Below are 21,199 nucleotides of genomic sequence, written 5' to 3'. Positions count from 1 at the left end.
TCTTGTATATTCAGAACTACAGCTGCAACTGCCCGTAGGCATCCAGGCCATCCCTTGCTTGCATCATCCAATTGTTTGGAGAAGTAGGCTACAGTCCTTTTACAGGGGCCTAGCTGCTGTGTCAGCACCCCCAGGGCCATTCCCTGTCTTTCCTGAGAAAATAACCAGAATGGGTTTGAAATGTCGGGAAGGCCTAAATCTGGGGGCTTCATCAATTCCTTCTTTAACTGTTCAAATGCCCTTCTTGCCTCCCCAGTCCAAGCCAATTTCAGTGATCCCATTGGATATTCTTTCAATGGTTCATACAATGGTTTCACTAAGAGTCCATAGTTATATATCCATAAACGACACCAACCTGTCATTCCCAGAAGGGTTCTGAGCTCCTTTAACGTTTCTGGCGTGGGTGTACGGCAGATGGCTTCTTTCTGGTCTGTCCCGAGGTCCCTCTGTCCTCCAGAGATTTCAAATCCAAGGTAAGTAACTTGTTGTTGTATCACCTGGGCTTTCTGCTGACAGACTTGATACCCACTTAGTCCCAAAAAGCTTAATAGACTTACGGTCTGTTGTACACAGTCCTCCTTAGTTTGTGTGGCTATCAGAAGGTCATCCACATACTGCAGCAGAGCTCCAGTGTGAGATGGAGGGTCCCAGGTTTCCAGGTCCTGAGCCAGCTGGTTCCCAAAAATAGTTGGGCTGTTCTTAAAACCTTGAGGTAATAGTGTTCAGGTTAGTTGTGTTTTACTACCAGTTTCAGGGTTTTCCCATTCAAAGGCAAGTCACCTTTTTGCTTTCTTCAGCCAATATCAAGCAGAAGAAGGCATCCTTCAAATCCAGTACAGTAAACCACAATTGATCTTTTAATTAGTTGGCAAGGTACAGGGATTTGCCACCACTGGATGTAGTTCTTGCAATTTTATTTATGGCCCTTAAATCTTGCACTAACCTATAGCTTTTGTCTAGTTTCTTTACAGGAAATATTGGAGTATTATATTCTGCTTTACATTCTTTTAATAACCCATATTGTAAAAAAATAAATTGTCAATAATCATTTTTATCCCCTTGCAATCTTCTAATAGCAGAGGTTGTTACCTGACACGGGCCAAATTTACCTTCACATGCTTCACATTTCTAGCCTTCCAGATATCTCAGAAGCCAACATGCCTGGATAAACCTGTTCCAAAATCTCTGCTGTTACCGGTGTTTTTCCACCTGTTTTAAAGACAAGCTCAATACTTTGATTAGTTGATGATCTCTCACTTCAAATTTTGTACCTCCTGCCCTGAATATTATTTCTGTCTCTAACTGCTTTAGTAAATCTCCTCTCATTAACGGTCTAGGGGCTCCTAGCAAACAAATTCATGTGTACCCACTTGTTTTCCAATTCATATTTAGCAGACGACACAAAGAATGCTTTTTCGGTTTGGCCGGTAGCTCCTATTACAATCACAATATTTTATTTTGATCTGCCGGAGTCAGTTGCTGGTTTACACAGAGGCTCCCGTATCTATCAAGAATATAACCATTTCACTCGTATTCCCCAACTTTATTTTAACTAGTGGATCCTCCAGGGTAATTTCCCCATTCATTCAATCTCAACTGCAACACCCGGTTCTGATTCCTCTACAGTATGCACATCGATTATTTCTTAATTCCAGACCCCATTCTCATGCCGTTCTTTTTCTGCTCCAGGTGATTTTGCAAACTGGAAAACATATCTGCACACATTGCTTCTCCCAATTCTCCTCACACCTCAATAGCGACATTAATTGCATTAAAGTATCACGTTTTAAGGTGCCATTAACTGGCCAATTTTTTCCCTCATCAAGCTTGTACTGAGGCCACTGCTTATTACAGTATTTTATCAAAGTTCTTTTGTTTGTTGTACCACCCAGTGGGCCTCTGATCTCTTTCCAATGATCCAAAATACATACTAATGGACTTTTAAAATACCACCGCTCTGCTGACCTCCCATCTTATTGGTTCGGTATTTTACTTCAGCAACCAACACTAGTACTGTATAGGCAAGCCTTTTTGATTTTTTTTTTTTTTCCCCAATCTTTCCCAACTTTACACTTAGGACCATAAAAATTCTGCTCGCCTGTTACCTGCTCGTCTGTTACCTACTATTTCTTATCACGCTATGCACAATATAAAAAGGACATAGGTATGTCCTGTTATCAGGATGTAATAGACATCAATCAGCCATCCACATACAACCTGGGCATAGCTTATAATTATTTCTAAAACAGATACAATTTCATACTAATACTTAATAACACGCAACACAACAACATTAACTTCAAAACGACATACAGAGGCCAAATATTCAGTTCAAGATGACATATAGAGACCAAACATTCAATTCAAAGTGACATATAGTGCCATATAGTTCTAGTTTCTGTGATTAATGTCACTCTACAACCAGGACCTCCTAACCACAGTCACAAAAATCAGAAATCAAGTATTAGTTAATACTCCTTTACAACCAAGGTCTCCTGAGAAAAATGCTCCTGTTACAGCTGAGAGCTCCGAAAAATACAAAATACTCCTTTGCAATCAAGACCGAAAAATACAAAATACTCCTTACACCCAAGGCGTCCACAACTTCAGTGTATGCCTATAAGACGCTAGCAGTCCGGCATACGCTCTACTCAGTGTTATACAGTAACGACTTATAAGGAGCCAAACCAAATGGACCGATACCCAAACTCAAGAAAAAATTTTAAAGTGTACCTTTTTCTCTGATGGTCCTTGTCTGTCCCCACAGAGATCCAGTTGAGAAGAGGGGTCTCTCTGGAGAAATCCCCGGGGGTACCCAAGAGAGTCCCGATCCCAAATGGGTCCTGCAGCCGGGCAGAGAAGGTCCCATCTGGGGTGCCAAATCTGAAACAAAGAAACTTATGCTTAATAGTTTAATTTAACCAGTAAGGCAGGTACACTTTATTCAGCGCTGGAGAAGACTCGGGATTTGTCCTCAGAGTGCTTCTGCCGAGCAGTGATTTCATGGAAGATTTATGAACAGAATTGTTTCAAATTCATACTTTTTCCTTGAAATGACAACTGTACTTTAGTGCGGGATCTTTCTTGCATATCCAAGGGGAATGCAATTAGGTCGGCTCAGAGTCGTTAAGGTGTTAAGGTGTGGCCATATCTGAGTGGTCAATCTCAACGACTCTGGGTGACAAAGGATGAGGGCGTTAAGGCTATCTTAGTTGATCTTGCTTCTAACACATTACAGTTGATGTTCCATCCACCATTTACAAATCACCATTTCAACATCATGCCCCCGAGCCTGATTTTGAACTAACATCTTTAAATGTTGGGATCAATCAGCCCATTCTGCTTTAACTTTGCTTTAAGGGAGTAATTAAGGGGAATTTATTAAAGGGTAACTTTAACTGGTTCCCTGGCCAATTGTCTTTTCCAAGCAAGTTGCTCTAAAGCTGATACAGAGCTTACCTAAAATTAAGAGAAACAAAGGCCTCTGTCCAATCAATTTGCTGAATGACACAGGTGTAACATTTATGAAGTTACATGCCTACAGGAACCAAACATCTATCTTTTAGCAATTCCAGTAAAACAGCAATATGGTTCAAATTTAGCTGATCTACATTTAATTTTGCCTCTTTTAAAGTGAATCCTTGCATACATCAGGAAGTGGTGAATAGGGCTCAGCTTTTAAGGAAAATGCTCCAACTACTAGTGAACTGAAACTCAAGGATCTTTCACATATTTCTACCTTCTGCTCACAGAGAGAGTGACTTCTGATAAATGTATTTAACTCCTGGGATAAAGTTTGCAATGGCTTTACTTAGAACAAAATGTATGTAGAAAACAAATGAAAGCAATGTGTTTAAAATAAATTAAATCAGCACTTTGATTGGAGCAAAATCCCAAACTGGAGTTTTTAGATGTTCTACAGGGAAATTTTTGTGGTAAAATTAATTTTTTTTTCATATCTTAGTCTCAATTCATGATTAGATTTTTCTTCCTGTCAGTAAAGGTCTTCGTTTCTACCAGTGTAGTTATAAATAGTATAAAAAAGTACTCAGCAGGAAAAAGAAAACACCCTGTGGAAATATTGGAAAGAAGACATGGCATCCCAGCTTATTAATAGCTTTCAAAGAAGATGGGAAAGCTCTGCTCTTTCAAAGATTTAGTATGAAGAGGAGAGAAAAGAATTCTGAAATACTGATCATTTTTTTAAGGAAGTCAAGTTTATTTTCATACAAGGTGGAAAATACAATGTAGATAATCTTGTGTGATTTTGCTTCCAGTAATGTTAGATTTGATACTGAAAATGCCGGCAAATAAGCTCTCTAAGACTCATTCTGGAGTTTTAGAAAGCAAGCATCCTTTGTCAAGCCTGGGCAACACAAGGGAGTGATCTCCATGTGCAATGAGACAAAATCTGGTTACAGAATATATTTCCCACTTAATATGTGTATGTATAAATTTTCCCAGAAAACTTATGAATATTCTGTTACTTTCCAAGGTCTAGTTTTACTGTTATTATGAACTTCACAAAAGTCAACAGGCAGACACATCAGAGGGACATGGTATCTAACTTTCAAAAAAAATACAAATACTTAGGTGAAACTTATCTCTGCTTTAGCTTTGTGAGAATTCATTGATAAGTTTTGCTGAAGCTCATTTGTATGTTTAATTATCTTGTAATATAAATCTGTCTTGTATCAAGAGATAATATGCAGACAATCTCCAGACATGGACGAATAAACTGAAAGAATAAACACTGTGTTTTAGAGTTGCAAGAATTTATTGGTATACTTAGTTGTCTTGTAAGATGTAGTTGTCTTAGGTCAACAGATAACCTGAAGGAGTCTCCAGACATGGTGGGATAAGCTAAAAAACCAAACATTCTTTGAGGACTCACAGGGTTCTTTGTCTAAAACTAGTATATATGCCAACTGCTTTTGTAAGATGGGATGCCTGACTTAGAAGGGCATCCAATTCAGCGCTGAATTGTAAAATATAAATATTTTTGCCTTTGCTTCGAAGACTTTGTCCTTTTCCATATTTTACCAGTGAATAAGTGTTTCTCCCAGCTTAGATAAAATATATGCTACTTTTTGTAATAGTAACTACTTCTTGCATCAGATTAATTAGCAAATATTAGAGACTATTTTCAAGTTACATAATGAGCATAGTGCCTCTTTCTTTTTTGATTTTCTGTAGTTTTTCTATAAATTACTTTGTGTTTAACATTTTTTCACTTGTTCATTCACCTTTTATGTATAGTGTGTTCATTACTTTTTTGCTTTAATTACCATCATGTCACTTTCAGTATAGATGCATTTGCTAGTACTTATGTATGGGCTGTGTAAAAAGAAAATTAAGCTTTACTCTGTTCTGTGTGAATACTGAAGATGGAGTATGTATGTAACTTGATAGAATTATTCACTGTAATTCAGTGGTGTCAGCTGTAATGGTCTAACAATACAAATTAGGCTGCTTTGATACTGGTAGTTATCCAGTAAGCTTCTAATAATATGATGAACATAACAAATAGCAACTTGTAGACTAGTAGGTTTTCTTAAACTTACACATTAACACATCCACCTTCATAAAACTATAAACCATATAAAATATGATTGCATAAAATCCTTAGTTACTTTATACACAACTGTACTTGCAACACAATGTTAAAAGGAATTAATGAAATAAGGGTAACACAAAGGAAATACTGGTTGAATGTCTCAGCACTGTAACAGAAAGAAAAAAAGACCTATATACAATTCATAGAAGGTAAGGTGATAACTTTTACAGTTATTTTATACTGTTCTGTTTTGAAAATTCTATGAGAATTCATTAAAGATACATTTAAAGAGGTTCGAATGTTGTGTAAACCCCATTTCCTCACTGCCATACATCCCCGTTTCCAGATTGCACCACAACAATGGTTAAAAGACTTATCTGCAGATCTTCACCACCAGTTCAAGAGATGCCTTCCAGAACTGAATCATGAAGATATAGGAATTCTCTACATGGACTTAGCAGAAGTGTAATATACTCCATTTCTTCCAGCATATGTTTTCATGGAAACAGAGTGGGTTAAACTAAACAAATGCTGTTCATCAGCACTGAACCAGTCAAAGAAGGATGGAGACAACTATTTAATAGTAGTGTATTTTTCACAGAATAGCTGTCCTTTATGCCTTAGTCTTTTTCTTCTGGGGAGATTTAAAAAAGTATCTCCAAAACCAAACTTGGGAGCAAACATTCACATAAGGGAACAAAAAATCCTTGGCTAGATTTAATAAAATTACTAGACTTTGACATGTTTCATTCTGGATGCATGTTCTAAAATATCACTGCAGATATTCACTCACTTTTACTCTGTCCCTTGCCAACACCTGCGAGACCTTAGATGAAGATCATTGTTTTTTTCTGTAGCCTTTTATGTTGATTGGTACAGTTAAATTAAATTTGGAGTAAGTGTTCTTAGCTTAATATGTGCCATTTCTGTTTACTTTCTCAAAAGATCTTGAAGTTCTTCTGGTTTGGTTTCTCCTTGAACTCTGTGCTATGTTGGCAGATGCAATAACAGCAATTATTATGCTTTGTGTATACCTGTTGGCGTGCTTGGGGGCCTAAGTGTCCTAAGACGAAAATTGGTAAGGCTTTCCTATGCTTCTTGTGCCAGACTTAACTAGATTACCACATATATTGACTACTCATGTAATAAAGTTCTGTAATGTACAGTTTAAAAATAAGTTTTTTTCAGTCTGTTTATATCTAATAATACTATTCAAGTAGTCAGCCTGAGCACTCTTCCAGAGTGTGGAGTCAATATGTAGCAGACAGACTACATATATTTCGAATATGCAGTTAATATGCAATATAAAGATCACATTGTAAATCTTGATATGAATTAAGAGAGCTCATTAACTTACAGAGATTCTCAGCACCTGTTTGTTGAATCTTTTCCTTCTTTCTTAACTTGAAGAAGAAACATACCTATAATTTCAGTTTCAATTCAGGAGAGCAGATTGTTAATTATCACTCCAACCTCCAAGTGATAGTACTTAGTGGTTTTTATCATTGTAAATCAACACTTTATTCCATTCCTTTCTGTCAGTTGCCTTTGCCTTTTAAGCATCTTGAATGTTTTCACATACCATTTATTTTTAAAATAAAAAATCACGTAAGCATCTCACAGGTAAGTGAATGGCTCTAAAATTAATTTTCCCACAGTCACCCATGAACATGTATTTTTGGCATGAACTGAGCAATGATCGACAAGACTTTAGTGTGCTGTTTCAGATCTAACGTATGAAGATGTAACCTGGCACACATCTCATGACACAGAGTTGAATAATTTACTATTATACTATTTCTGCACCCTGCAGACCCTATAATACAGGTGGTTACAAAACAAGCCATTGTGTTTTAAACAAACCTAAAGGATTTTCTTTCAGGTGTTTCATTGAGGAGAACATATTACTGTCTAAACAGGACTAGAATATCCCTTTATTTTTTTGCAAATATTTTATTTTAACTCTATGGTGATAAAACATTATATGATCTGAAATCTGGTGATCATTGGGAAAAATAAATAATATTCCATGGAAATTAAATCAATATTGAAAAATGTAGTAAAGTTGCTTCAAAAGTACCAGCTTAACTTTTTAAATGAATCTGAAATAAGCTAACAGGCCTCCCAGCAAAGGTACTGCAAAAAGAAAATTGTTTGAAAAATAGTGAGGCAAATTCTTCCTTTTAATTTTTATTCCAAGGTGGACTTCTTTTCATCAGGAAAATTATAAATTCCTGCTGCTAGGAGATGTTTAGAATGACCGCACAAAAATACTTAATATGTTGTGAATTATTAACTGATTGCAGAAGTCACCAGTCTTTTCAACAGAGTAGTATCTGAATATCTTAGGGTTTAAGACATAGTTGTTGTATACTGCAGCAGAATTGAAAAAGGTGATCCTTGAAATTTTGGCCTCCAAAGAATCCAGCAGTATCTTTTCCCTCAGGTAGGTAGAAAATTAATCTTTTCTTTCTTCTGTACATAAATAATGAATCAGAGGAGACTAGTGAACTAGCAAAGTAGGTTTCAGCTGTTTGCGTTGGACAGTACTGGGGCTTAAGCTATTGCTACCTCCCTCTTTGCAGGTCGTTCTCTCCATCTCTCCACCTCATACACAGTATTTGCATGGTGGCTTGTGAACAGCATCAGGGCTGCTGCAGGTTGCACACTGATCTGCATGCATTCATACATACTGGAGAAGTTTGGGGCCAGCAATTGTGTTAAGTAATACAACTAGTGAAAAGTCTTGAACAAAAGTCTTTGTTTAGCTAGATGTAGAGAAATGTAATAGAAAGGCTCAGACTGGTATTAAGGGGAGTGTCTAAGTGTGGATGCACCAGGGCAACAAACAGAAGCAGAGAAGGTGCAGGCATGGAATGTGCTGATAACACCTAGATCAGAGATCAAGTCTATGTACATCTTTGCAGGGCCCCCAGGCAGGGAGTCAAAGACAGTGGGTAAATCCTGTTAATTCAGAGAGGTGGGACAGGATGAAGGGATTTAGCATCTCCTAAGAGGAAAAGAAAAAAAAGGTACATCCAAAACAGGCATTTCTCCTCTACCCTAGAAAGCCCTAGGAGAACTGTTGAGGAGCGATAGTCTGTGCACTTTGTCCTCTGCATCATTGAGGGAGTCCAGAATGATGGAAAGACATCTGGCTGCACACTTAGTGGTGGCTGGTCTTGACAGACCCCTTGGACACACATTTCTTGGTGTACGTGAGTATGTGGATATGACAGTGAAATATGTGGATATGGCAGGTGAAATCAATTCTACAGTAAAATAAAACCAGCTGTCCTTCCTATAGGGTCTCATTTTGAGCTTTGCTGCCAGTATTGCAATATTATTTCCTATATAGAGAACTATGTAGAAAAAAATGTTGAAAACTAAAAGAATGTGAGAGGAAGCAAACCTATAACCAAATTGGGGCCTCTGTTATGGGGATGTTTATTACTTTACTTGACTGGAACACAGTTCTCTTAAGGGTCTTCAATTAAGTCTGAAATGCTGTGAAAGTGCTGTTGAAACAAAGGCATGTTCTAGCATGATAATTAATAAAACTTGTCTAAATAACAACAGCATTAAAAAGAGATTGCTGACTGAGCATAAAAGGGAAGTTTTTGTTAAAGACTCTCATTTCACCATAAACAGGGGCAGAACACAATCTAGCCACAAGATATCTATGGAATTTAGGTAAGGCCTGTGATGAAATTCTTTATACTGATGCATGCCTATTGCAGTGTAACCAGCCTCTTGAAAATTTGCTTTAGCTGGTCATTATGGAAATGCAAAATAGATAGAACAACTATATTATGAAGACTCACTTTTGGTAGGTGAGGTTAATTTCGACATGATTTGCAGGGCATACAAGTATGGTCTTTTTTGCCGTCTTTATATGCATGGTTTTAATTACGTGATATCTAAACTTATGCTATACACTCTGGTAAGCAGTTTTCTTCCAGGTGGATGCGCATGCTGTAGTTTTAACCAGCCAAACACTTCTCTGAGGTGGACAGCAAAAGGGCGAGAGGCAGCAGTCATAGATTACAGCAGAGAAAATTCTGCTGGATATGAAGAACAGCTCACTCTTCGTGTAAGGGGTCAGGCCATGGATGAGCTGCCCAGAGACAGTCTGGACCTTCTGTCTTCAAAGATTTCCAAAACTCAGCTGGACAAGTGCCTGAGCAACTCCATGCAACTCTGAAGTTAGCTCTGCTTTGAAGCAGGTAATTGGTCTACGTGACCTCCAGTGGTCCCTTCCGACCTATTTTTTTCTACAGTCTTGTTAAGGAAATCCTAGTTCTTTAATGTCTTCATCCTGTCTCAGGGCTGAGCATCCTTCTCTGTAGAGGCAATTTCAAGCTTTTCTAAAAAAATTCTGCAAACTGCTCATATAAATGTGTGAGATAGAAACACTATTTACCTATAAATCAAGAAATATCAGGGAAATGTAACCCTACAATTTTCTAGTAAAGTCAAAACAATGCTAATGTTAAAAGGAAATAAAAAGAGTAGAAAGACAGGAACGCTGTTATCTACATTTCTGGTAGGTAATGTATACCAAATACCTTGTTCAGAAGTATTTCAGAGTATTAAACTGGATTCTCCCATGAATAAAAGCAAGATGTAACATCATTTCTATGTGTAGGCAGCTGTTCCTCTCCTTTCTTCTGGGAAACTATTCACTGCAGCAAGAAGTAAGCATCCTGCTACTGGCAACCCCATTAGCTGGTGCAAAAAGATAAGTCTTTTCTTATGTACCATCTCTTTTCAACATGAATTACATTATTCTGCTCTGAGTTGCATAAAACTGAGGGCTTGGGTTCATCTTAATGGGTAACATAGCAGGAGATGCACAAGAAAATAAGAACCATTACATTAATTGTACAGACATTTTTAAAGATACAGTGCTAGTATCGTTAATTTGCATATGTTCAAGTAACTAATTATGTTGTTAGATAATTTCAAAATCACAGCACAAAGTTGTTGAAGACACTATCTAAACTATTAAGAGTTTGCAGTTGTTGTGAATTTAATCCAGAACCTGGTATTAGCAGTTACATATAAAGAATTGTATTCTCAATAACTCCTTCACTTCAAAATCATCATAATCCTATGGTAAACAGGGTTTATGAAATACATCATCAGACATTTCTCACACAAGCCTGAACCATTTCAGGTTATCATTATTTATAAATTCCCAGCAGTGCAGGAAAGTACATTTTTATGGTATTACTATGTTTCTTAAGCTTCAGTGAAAGAGATTTTAATTGGTCACACATCTCTAAAGTGAAAGGAGGAGAAAAGAACTGGATAATATACACTTGTATTTAACTGTGTGATTAATGTGGCTCAGTTGTGCGCATGGGGTGAAGGTAAGGGATGAAACATTATTTAAAGCATGGAATGGAGACCATTTGTCTCATTTAAAACTTCTTTGGTATGCTTAGTATAACATGAGGCAACTATGGTTTTGCAGAAGAAAAGGATGTATCATAGAATCATAGAATCATAGAATCATAGAAGCACCAGGTTGGAAAAGACTCACTGGATCATTGAGTCCAACCATTCCTATCAAACACTAAACCATGCCCCTCAGCACCTCGTCTACCTGTGCCTTGAACACCTGCAGGGAAGGTGAATCAACCACCTCCCTGGGCAGCCTGTTCCAATGCCCAATGACCCTTTCTGTGAAGAATTTTTTCCTAATGTCCATGCTAAACCTCCCCTGGCGGAGCTTGAGGCCATTCCCTCTTGTTCTGTCCCCTGTCACTTGAGAGAAGAGGCCAGCACCCTCCTCTCTACAGCCTCCTTTCAGGTAGTTGTAGAGAGCAATGAGGTCTCCCCTCAGCCGCCTCTTCTCCAGGCTAAACAACCCCAGCTCTCTCAGCCGCTCCTCGGCTGGTGATAAAACCGGTTTGTAATGACTCTTGAGTATCCACCTGAAAATAAGCACTTTTGACATATTTTCAAGCATCAAATAAGCAGGTGTGGCTGAAGCTGGAGAATACGGCTTAAATAACTTGAGTGAATAGGTTTAAAGGGCACTGAGTACATCCAGACAGGGAAACCTTAAAATCATTTGAAAGGGTCCATACGACATCCCAGCTGAGTGAGACCTAAAAGGATCCTTCTGCGTACCCTGTATTCTTTTGCAGTGCAAAATCTGTGTAGTTGGGCAGGAGGAAGCCAGCTATGTTTGGGTTTTTTGTGTTTTATCCTGTGGTCTGCATGACTAGTGAACCAAAACTGTAGAATGGCCTACAAAGTGCATCTGCTGTGTATTAAAACACTGGAAACGTTTTCAATGGCTTTACACAATAGCTGTCCAGTATTCTCAAGCTGCTTGTCTAGGAAGTACTCCTGCTCTTCCAAATCTGTGGGTGGATAGAGTTATGCTCCAGAGATCTTTAATAAAGAAATACCCTCTTCTGAGATGTGATTATTACTGTATTCTTCCATATGTTGGCATTGAGAATTACTGAGTTTGTGTGTGAAATACTTGGCAGCCTGAGAGCAGGGCAAAAATGCCTGCAGCTGCCTGTTGTGTGCCTTTTTATGTGCCGTGAGAACAAAGAACCAATTTTGCAAATCTGTATTAGCTGGTGGGAGTGGTAAGTTACCATGGCCATAATGGTGGAGAGCTGTGAGTCTTTCTTGTCCTCTCTTTCATCAACAGCAAAACCAATAAGGGGCATAACCTTTATAATCAGGTATTATAGAGCGTTTAAAAGTCTGGCTTTCAGCTAACCAAATTGATATTATTAGTTTAGATACAGTACAGTTTAGATGTATTTATTGTAGAACAAACCACATAAAAGATCTTGGTTTTCTTTTAGAAGTCTTTCTCAACTAAATTTTAAGTCTACATTACCTTGACTTTGATATTTGTGGTGTAAGACATGACCCTATTTACATGGTGAGACTTTTTTAGAGCTTTCTATCAGTAGTCAAGAATCTGATTGAATGTGTAATTGTTTGTGTTGCTCATTAAATGGAATGAGTAAAAGAACAGTGTGTGTATGTGTGTGTAAACAATGCAGCCAATGATGTGTATGCTTAAGCAAAATGTTGTTGATTGATACAAAATGACTATAGCTCTACTGTTTGGCTCTACTCTGACTCCACCCCTTCATTTGATGTTTCTTATTACTTAGATAGTGTTAGGAGGAAGTTATCTCAGGTGGTACTAAACAGAAGCTATTTATACTTTTGTCTACCTTGAAAAATCATATCAGTTTCTATATATAAATGAAGAGTTGAATAATACAGTCAAAGAAGCACCTTGGGAAGCATAGTAATTAATAGATGCATTTCCATGAATAAATGAGTATTGACATAAGTTTGCTGTCTTGATAACCAGAACTACAATTTAGAATGATTGAGATGGTGAAGTAAAAGAAGAGGTATTCTGTGTGCAGTATTATTAGAACAAGATTAATATAAAACCAAGAACCATCCAATGTAAAGTGTGTTAGGAGGTACATGATGAGTTTAAATAGTGAATTTACTGATCAGGAACTAAAAGAGGGTGCCACAGTCTTCCACTGGGCTTGTAACCAAATCTGAAAACTCTCATAAATCAAAGAGCCTGAAAGTTTGCACCCTTCCCCTTTTTGCTTATACAAACAGAGTATGCAGAAATTAAAATATGTAATATAGCTACCATTGTTACATTACAGTCACTCTATCAAGTTAAGTAGTTATGTGTTGCAAAAGACAGGTTTGTGATACTGCAAGAAAAATTGTTTGGAATCACTTAATATTGCAAAATAGACATGGTGGTGTTAAAAGAAGGACAAACGCGGGAAAATAGTGCTGGAGGCTTGGGATAAACAGGGAAGAAAATTACGGAAGTCTTTACAATCCATTTCAGGTGTACCTTCAGAAATCTTCAGTCTTTCTTTGAATCACAAATAGATTGACTCATGATAACTATATTTTAAGTGATACCACAGTTAAAAGTGGCACTAAGAATATAAGCTATTGTATATTTCAAAAGAAGATATTTATTAATGTGTTTTACATATGTCTATCAATATAGAACCTAGAAATGTCAAAAGTAAGAGAAATCCATGGGAAAATAAGAACTGCTTAGCATGGCCAGAGAATAGAATCATAAAATCTTCAAGGTTGGAAAAGACCTCCTAAGATCATTAAGTCCAACATTCAGCCCAACACCCCCACACTTACTAAGCCATATAGAATCATGGAATCATAGAATCATAGAAAAACCAGGTTGGAAGAGACCCACCGGATCATCGAGTCCAACCATTCCTATCAAACACTAAACCCATGCCCCTTAGCACCTCATCCACACGTGCCTTAAACACCTCCAGGGAAGGTGACTCAACCACCTCCCTGGGCAGTCTGTTCCGGTGCCCAATGACCCTCTCCCTAAAAAATTTTTTCCTAATGTCCAGCCTAAACCTCCCCTGGCGGAGCCTGGGGCCATTCCCTCTCGCCCTGTCCCCTGTCACTTGGGAGAAGAGGCCAGCACCCTCCTCTCTACAACCTCCTTTCAGGTAGTTGTAGAGAGCAATGAGGTCTCCCCTCAGCCTCCTCTACTCCAGGCTAAACAACCCCAGCTCTCTCAGCCGCTCCTCATAAGACCTGTTCTCCAGCCCCTTCACCAGCTTCGTTGTTCTTCTCTGGACTTGACGCTCCAGAGCCTCAACATCCTTCTTGTGGTGAGGGGCCCAGAACTGAACACAGGATTCAAGCAGCAGTCTTACCAGTGCCGAGTACAGAGGGAGAATAACCTCCCTGGACCTGCTGGTCACGCTGTTTCTGATACAAGCCAAGATGCCATTGGCCTTCTTGGCCACCTGGGCACACTGCTGGCTCATATTCAGTCGGCTGCCAACCAACACCCCCAGGTCCCTCTCCTCCAGGCAGCTTTCTATCCAGGCTTCTCCTAGTCTGTAGCGCTGCATAGGGTTGTTGTGCCCCAAGTGCAGGACCCGGCATTTGGCCTTGTTAAACCTCATGCCGTTGGACTCAGCCCAGCAGTCCAGCCTGTTCAGATCCCTTTGCAGAGCCTCCCTGCCCTCCAGCAGATCGACACTTCCACCCAGCTTAGTGTCATCTGCAAACTTGCTAAGGGTGCACTTGATGCCTTCATCCAGGTCATTGATAAAGAATGAATAAAGAAATATCCCTAAGTGCCACATCTACATGCTTTTTGAATACATGCAGTTATGGTGACTCCACCAGTTGCAGCCTGTTCCAGTGCTTGATAATCCTTCCAGTAAAGGGTTTTTTCCTAATATCCAATCTATACCTCCCCTGGAGAAATTTGAGGACATTTGCTCTCATCCTGTCATCTGTTACTCGGGAGAAAAGACCAACACCCTCCTCCCTACAACCTCCTTTCAGATAGCTGTAGAGAGCAATAAGGTCAACCCTCAGCCTCTTCTTCTCCAGACTAAACAATTCCAGTTCTCTCAGCCACTCTTCATAAGACCTGTGCTCCCGCCTCTTCACCAGCTTTGTTGTCCTCCTGTAGACAAGCTCCAGCAACTTGATGTCCTTCTTGTACTGAGAGGCTCAAACCTAAACACAGTATTTGAGATGGAGCCTTATCAGCACTGAGTACAAGGGCATGATCACTTCCCTAATCCTTCAGGCCACATGAAACCAGGATGCTGTTGGCCAGACACACTGCTGGCTCATGTTCAGCTGGCTGTCATCCAGCACCCTCAGGTCCTTTTCTGATGGATGGCTTTCCTGCCACATTTCCCCAATCCTGTAGTGTTGCATTGGGTTGTTGTGACTGACATGTAAGACTAGGCACTTTGCTTTGTTGAATCTCACACAACTGGCCTCAGCCCATAACTCAGGCTTTCCAGGTCCCACTTCAGAGCCTTGCTGCCCTCAAGCAGATCAACACTCTCACCCAATTTGGTGTCATCTGCAGATTTACTGATGGAGCTCTCAATCCCCTTATCCAGATAATTTTATGATTGTCTTTGTATTAAAAAAATCTTGGCCCCAACACTGGGTCCTGGGGAACACCACTTATGACTGGCCACCAACTCCATTCACCACAACACTCTGGGCTTGGCAATCCAGACAGTTTTTTACCCAGCATAGGGTGCACCTTTCTAAGCCATAAGACAACAGCTTCTCTAGGTGAATGCCGTGGGAGACAGTCTCAGTTTACTGAAGTTCAGGTTGATAACATCCACAGCCTTTCCCTCATCCACCAGGTGGGTCATCTTGTCATAGGACGAGATCAGGTGGGTCAAGTAGGACCTGCCTTTTATGAACCCCTGCTGGCTGGGCCTGATCTGCTGGTTGACCTGCACTTTGCCTGGTGAGTGCACTCAAGATGAACAGCGCACCTGGAACCTCCCCTTTTAACCAGAACTACTGATAAATGAGGAAGAATGGTTTGGCAAACTTCTCCACCAGCTTCCACTCTTGGGTGAATTCTATCCAGATCCATAGACTTGTGAGTGTCCAGGTCACATTGGACTGCTTCCTCCTGGATTATGGGGTGTTTTTCCTGTTCTCTATCCCTGCCTTCCAACTTAAGGGGCCGAATACCATGGGGATAACTGGTCTGACTGTTAAAGACTGAGGCAAGGAAGGCATTAAGCACCTCAGCCTTTTTCTTGTACTCGGCAGCGATGTTTCCCTCTTTATCCAGTAAAGGATGGATATTCTCCTTTGTTCTCTTTTTGTGGTTGATATACTTGTAGACACATTTCTGTTATCTCTTACAACAGTAGCTAGATTGAGTATAAGCTGGGTTTTTGCCTTCCTAATTTTCTCCCTGCATGACATAAAAAGACCTCTGTACTTTTTTGGAGTTGACTGCCCTTTCTTCCAAAAGTGATAAACTCTCTTTTTTCCCCTGAGTTCCAGCAAAAGCTCCCTGTTCAGCCAGGCTGGACATCTTCCCCACCAGTTCATCTTGCGGCACATGAGGAAAGCCGGCTCCTGCACCTTTAAGATTTCCTTCTTGAAGAATATCCAGCATTCCTGGACACCTTTGCCCTTTAGGATTGTCTCCCAAGGGACTCTCTCAATCAGTGACATGAACAAACCAAAGCCTGCCCTCCATAAGTCTATGGTGGTGGTCTTGCTGACCCCTGTCCTTATTTCACCAAGGAGTGAGAACTCTGTCATTTCATGGTCGCTAAGCCCAGGACAGCCTCTGACCACCACATTTCCCACCAGTACTTCTCTGTTTGTAAACAGCAGGTCAAGTGAGGCATCTCCCCTGCTAAGCTCACTTACCAGCTGTGTCAAATAGTTATCTTCCACACACTCCACAAATCTCCTGGACTGTTTCCTCTGCGTTGTCTTGTATTTCCAGCAGATGTCAGGTAAATTGAAGTCCCCCATGAGAACAAGAGGTAATGATTGCAAGACTTTTGCCAGCTGCTTGCAGAATGCTTTGTCAACCTCTTAGACCTGATCAGTTGTTCTGTAACAGACCCCCAGTAAGATATCTGTCTTGTTGGCCTTCCCCACATCCTTACCTTACTCAACCTTGTAATCACTGTCATCAAGCTCTATAAAATCAAACCTCTTTCTAACATTCAGAGCCACCCCACCAATTCTACCTCCCTGCCTGTCCCTTCTGAAGAACTTACAGCTATCCATTGCAGCACTCCAGTCATAAATCCCCCCATGTTTCTGTGATGGCAACTAAATCATAGCTATCCTGCTGCACAATGGCTTCCAGCTCTTCCTGTTTGTTGCTTGTGCTGCATGCATTGGTGTAGAGGCACTTGAACTGGGCAATTAATTTTGCCTCCAACACTGGCATGTTACCCATAGGCTTGTCTCTACTGAGCCTGATTATATCCCCCTTCCACTTCAAACTTAGTTTAAAGCCCTCATGATGAGCCCCACCAGCTCATCAGCAAGAAGCCTTTTCCCCCTTTGAGACAGCTAAACTCCTGTCACCCACAGGCTCAGACTCCATGCTGAAAAAAATCCCCAAATTCTACCAATGACACCAGACTCTGAGCCACATGTTAATCACATGACTTTTCCTGTTCCTTTCATTATTCTTCCATGCCACTGACAGGATTGAGGAAAACACTACCTGTGCTCCACATCCTTTGACCAATTGCCCCAGTGCCCTGAAGTCCCTTTTGATCATTTCTGGACTTTTCTCTGCGACCTCATCACTGCTGGCCTGTATAACTAAAAGTGCATAATAATCAGAGGGCTGTATCAGACCAGAGAATTTTCAAATAATGTCTCTAACCTGGGTCTCGGGAAGCAGCAGGCTTCCCTGTGGTATGGGTCTAGTCATTGTATCATGTAGCATGATTTCCCTAATTTGGCAGATAACTACTTTTTCACCAGAGATAATCTTCTATTTCAGTTTAATCTCACTAGCTGAATATTTGCATTTCTTCAGACAGTTTGGCTTGTACAGCATGTTTTGTGAATAATAGTGGAAGGATGTATTCTTATGTTGCAAACCTACTGTTGTCTGATAAATGAAGAACTTGCCCCAGCATGGTATGTATGGGTTGTGAAACACAGATACCTCTTTATGTTGCATTTCTACGCTGCCAGCCGTTTCACTTCAGCTGGCCAAAACAGTTCTGAAAACACATTTTTGAGTCATTTTATGTGTATATTCCACTACTGACATTACTATTCATGGCATTCATTTGCAGGATGGGGGGCTGTAACTTTATGTGAACCAATAGTATATACTTGCTCCATGAAGCTCTTGTTGACTTTGTATCCTTTTCCTGAAAGCAAGATCAGGCACTGATTCCCCCTTCCCACATCCACTACTGCCTTTTTTAATGCTTTTCTATACTAGTAGCTAATTGTCCAATAGAGAGTTCAAGTATGCTTCACTTGGAAATTTTTTAACAAGTCCGAGGGTCTCATTGCATGCCATCCCTCAGTCAGGTCTTGCAGGAAATATTTGAAGGGACTCAGTGTGGTTGTTTTCTGCATTTCAGTTAAGGAAGTTCTGCTGAAGCATGTATCAATCTAGTTTGCTTCTGTAGTGAATAAGTCCCAGGAATATCTGAATTAATATCCTATGCTGCCATTTGCAACCAGCAGCCCATTTCGAACATCCGAGGCAAAGATAATTTTCCTTTGAATCTTCTGCATCTAACTGTGTCAGGTGATTTTTGAATGGATTTCATTCTGTGGAAATAATGATTTGTGCTTTTTTGGCACCTGAGGTACACAGCACTGTGTCTCACCCGTGAATTAAGTCCTTGTGAAGCTATCAGTAAAGATTCATTCTGACTAAAAATGAACTACTACTACTACTACTGGTGAGATACAGATAGGGCAGATATCATTTTTCTGATGTCTTTATGACAAAAACAGAAGGAAAATCTGCCTCAAATACTGGTCTTAGTTTTTTTCTTAGCTGAATAAATCAAATCTAGAAATTAAATACTCACTGATACATGATGTAATGAACAATTTATTAATGATTGGTTGAAAGAGCAGTTCCATTAATGAAAATATTGATAATAAGAAAATAATGAAACTAATGATAATAAGATTATGTTTGCTGTGTTATGCTGATCTGGTTCATGAGTGAAAATACTTAAGATAAATTTTAGGACCCCCTATGAACTATTTGATGGAAGAAGAAAAACGGATGTCTTCAGGACAGGGACTAGTAATCTAGACTTTAGCATTCTGAATTGCTGCTTAGTTAACTCTTATACAGCTTACACATGGTTCTTGTTGCTTAAAAAACAATGAGACAGTGGGTGCATAGTGGGTAAGAAAAGGGCTGTACATGTTTTTACCTGGACTTTATGAAAGCTTTTGACACAATTTCCCAAAACATTCTCCAGAAGACACTGGCTTCTCATGGCTTGGATGTGTGTACATCTTGCTGGATAAAAGAGTGACTGGATGGCCAGGCTGAAAGTGTGGTGAATGGATTTAAATCCAATTGGCGACTGGGAACAAGTGATGTCCCCAGGGATCAGTGTTGGGTCCAGTTCTTTTCATAATCTTTATCCATGATCTGGATGAGGGGGATTGAGGGCAGCCTCAGTAGCTTTGCAGATGGCAACAGATTCAGTGGAAGAGCTGATCTGCTTGAGAGCAGAAAGGGTTTACAGAGGGATCTGGACAGGCTGGATCAGTAGGCCAAGGCCACCTATACAAGGTTCAACAAGGCCAAGTGTTGAGTCCTGCACTTGGGTAACAACAACCTGATACAACGCTACAGGCTTTGGGAGGAGCGGCTGGAAAGCTGCCTGATGAAAAAGGACCCGAGTGTGTTAGTCAACAGCCAGCTGAATATGAGCCAGCAGTGTGCCTAAGTGGCTAAGAAAGCTAGCAGCATCCTGGCTTATATCAGAAATGATGAGGCCAATAGGAGCAGGGAAGTGACTGTGTTCCTATTCTCAGTGCTGATGAGGCTCCACTTCAGATACTATGTTTAGGTTTGAGCCTCTCTGCAAAAGAAGTGTTGATCTGCTTGAGGGCAGCAAGGCTCTGAAGTGGGACCTGGAAAGCCTGAGTCATGGGCTGAGGCCAGTTGTGTGAGATTCAACAAAGCAAAGTGCCTAGTCTTACATGTCAGTCACAACAACCCAATGCAACACTACAGGATTGGGGAAATGTGGCAGGAAAGCCATCCATCAGAAAAGGACCTGAGGGTGCTGGATGACAGCCAGCTGAACATGAGCCAGCAGTGTGTCTGGCCAACAGCATCCTGGTTTCATGTGGCCTGAAGGATTAGGGAAGTGATCATGCCCTTGTACTCAGTGCTGATAAGGCTCCATCTCAAATACTGTGTTTAGGTTTGAGCCTCTCAGTACAAGAAGGACATCAAGTTGCTGGAGCTTGTCTACAGGAGGGCAACAAAGCTGGTGAAGAGGCGGGAGCACAGGTCTTATGAAGAGTGGCTGAGAGAACTGGAATTGTTTAGTCTGGAGAAGAAGAGGCTGAGGGTTGACCTTATTGCTCTCTACAACTATCTGAAAGGCGGTTGTAGGGAGGAGGGTGTTGGTCTTTTCTCCCGAGTAACAGATGACAGGATGAGAGCAAATGTCCTCAAATTTCTCCAGGGGAGGTATAGATTGGATATTAGGAAAAAACCCTTTACTGGAAGGATTATCAAGCACTGAAACAGGCTGCCCAGGGAAGTGGTTGAGTCACCATCTCTGGGTGTATTCGAAAGATATGTAGATGTGGCGTACAGGAGCATGCTTTAGAAGTGGACTTGGGGAAGTTAGACATACAGTTGGACTTGATGATTCTAGGCATCTTTTTCAACTTAAATGATTCTAAGATTCTAAATTATGGATGAGAGATCATGTCTTTGGAGACAGCTTTAAAACCAAAATCTTCAAACACACTTCTATTGTCTAAACTTACCTTCATTTACGTATCATTTGTAATCTATACTATGTAGTTAATAAGATACTTTTATGAGTTAAGAAGTAGTATCGGATCCCTTCCCATCAACAGGAGATCCAGGCTTCATCTTGCGTATTTTTTTTAAAAAGTAGGTGTTGGCACAAGACAGCATCATTAATTACGTTGTAAGATCACTGTAAAAACATCCTCATGACCTCGTTGTTGCACACAGCAAACTAACACATGAACATCTAGCAAGGTTTAGTGCATAATCACTCCAATAGTGAGAAGATATGCTATTTCTATGACTGG

Source organism: Phaenicophaeus curvirostris, chromosome Z (assembly GCF_032191515.1).
Source record: "Phaenicophaeus curvirostris isolate KB17595 chromosome Z, BPBGC_Pcur_1.0, whole genome shotgun sequence".
In the NCBI taxonomy this organism is placed as follows: Eukaryota; Metazoa; Chordata; class Aves; order Cuculiformes; family Cuculidae; genus Phaenicophaeus; species Phaenicophaeus curvirostris.
The sequence above is the reverse complement of the archived record's forward strand: the minus strand, read 5'-3'. Positions refer to the sequence as shown.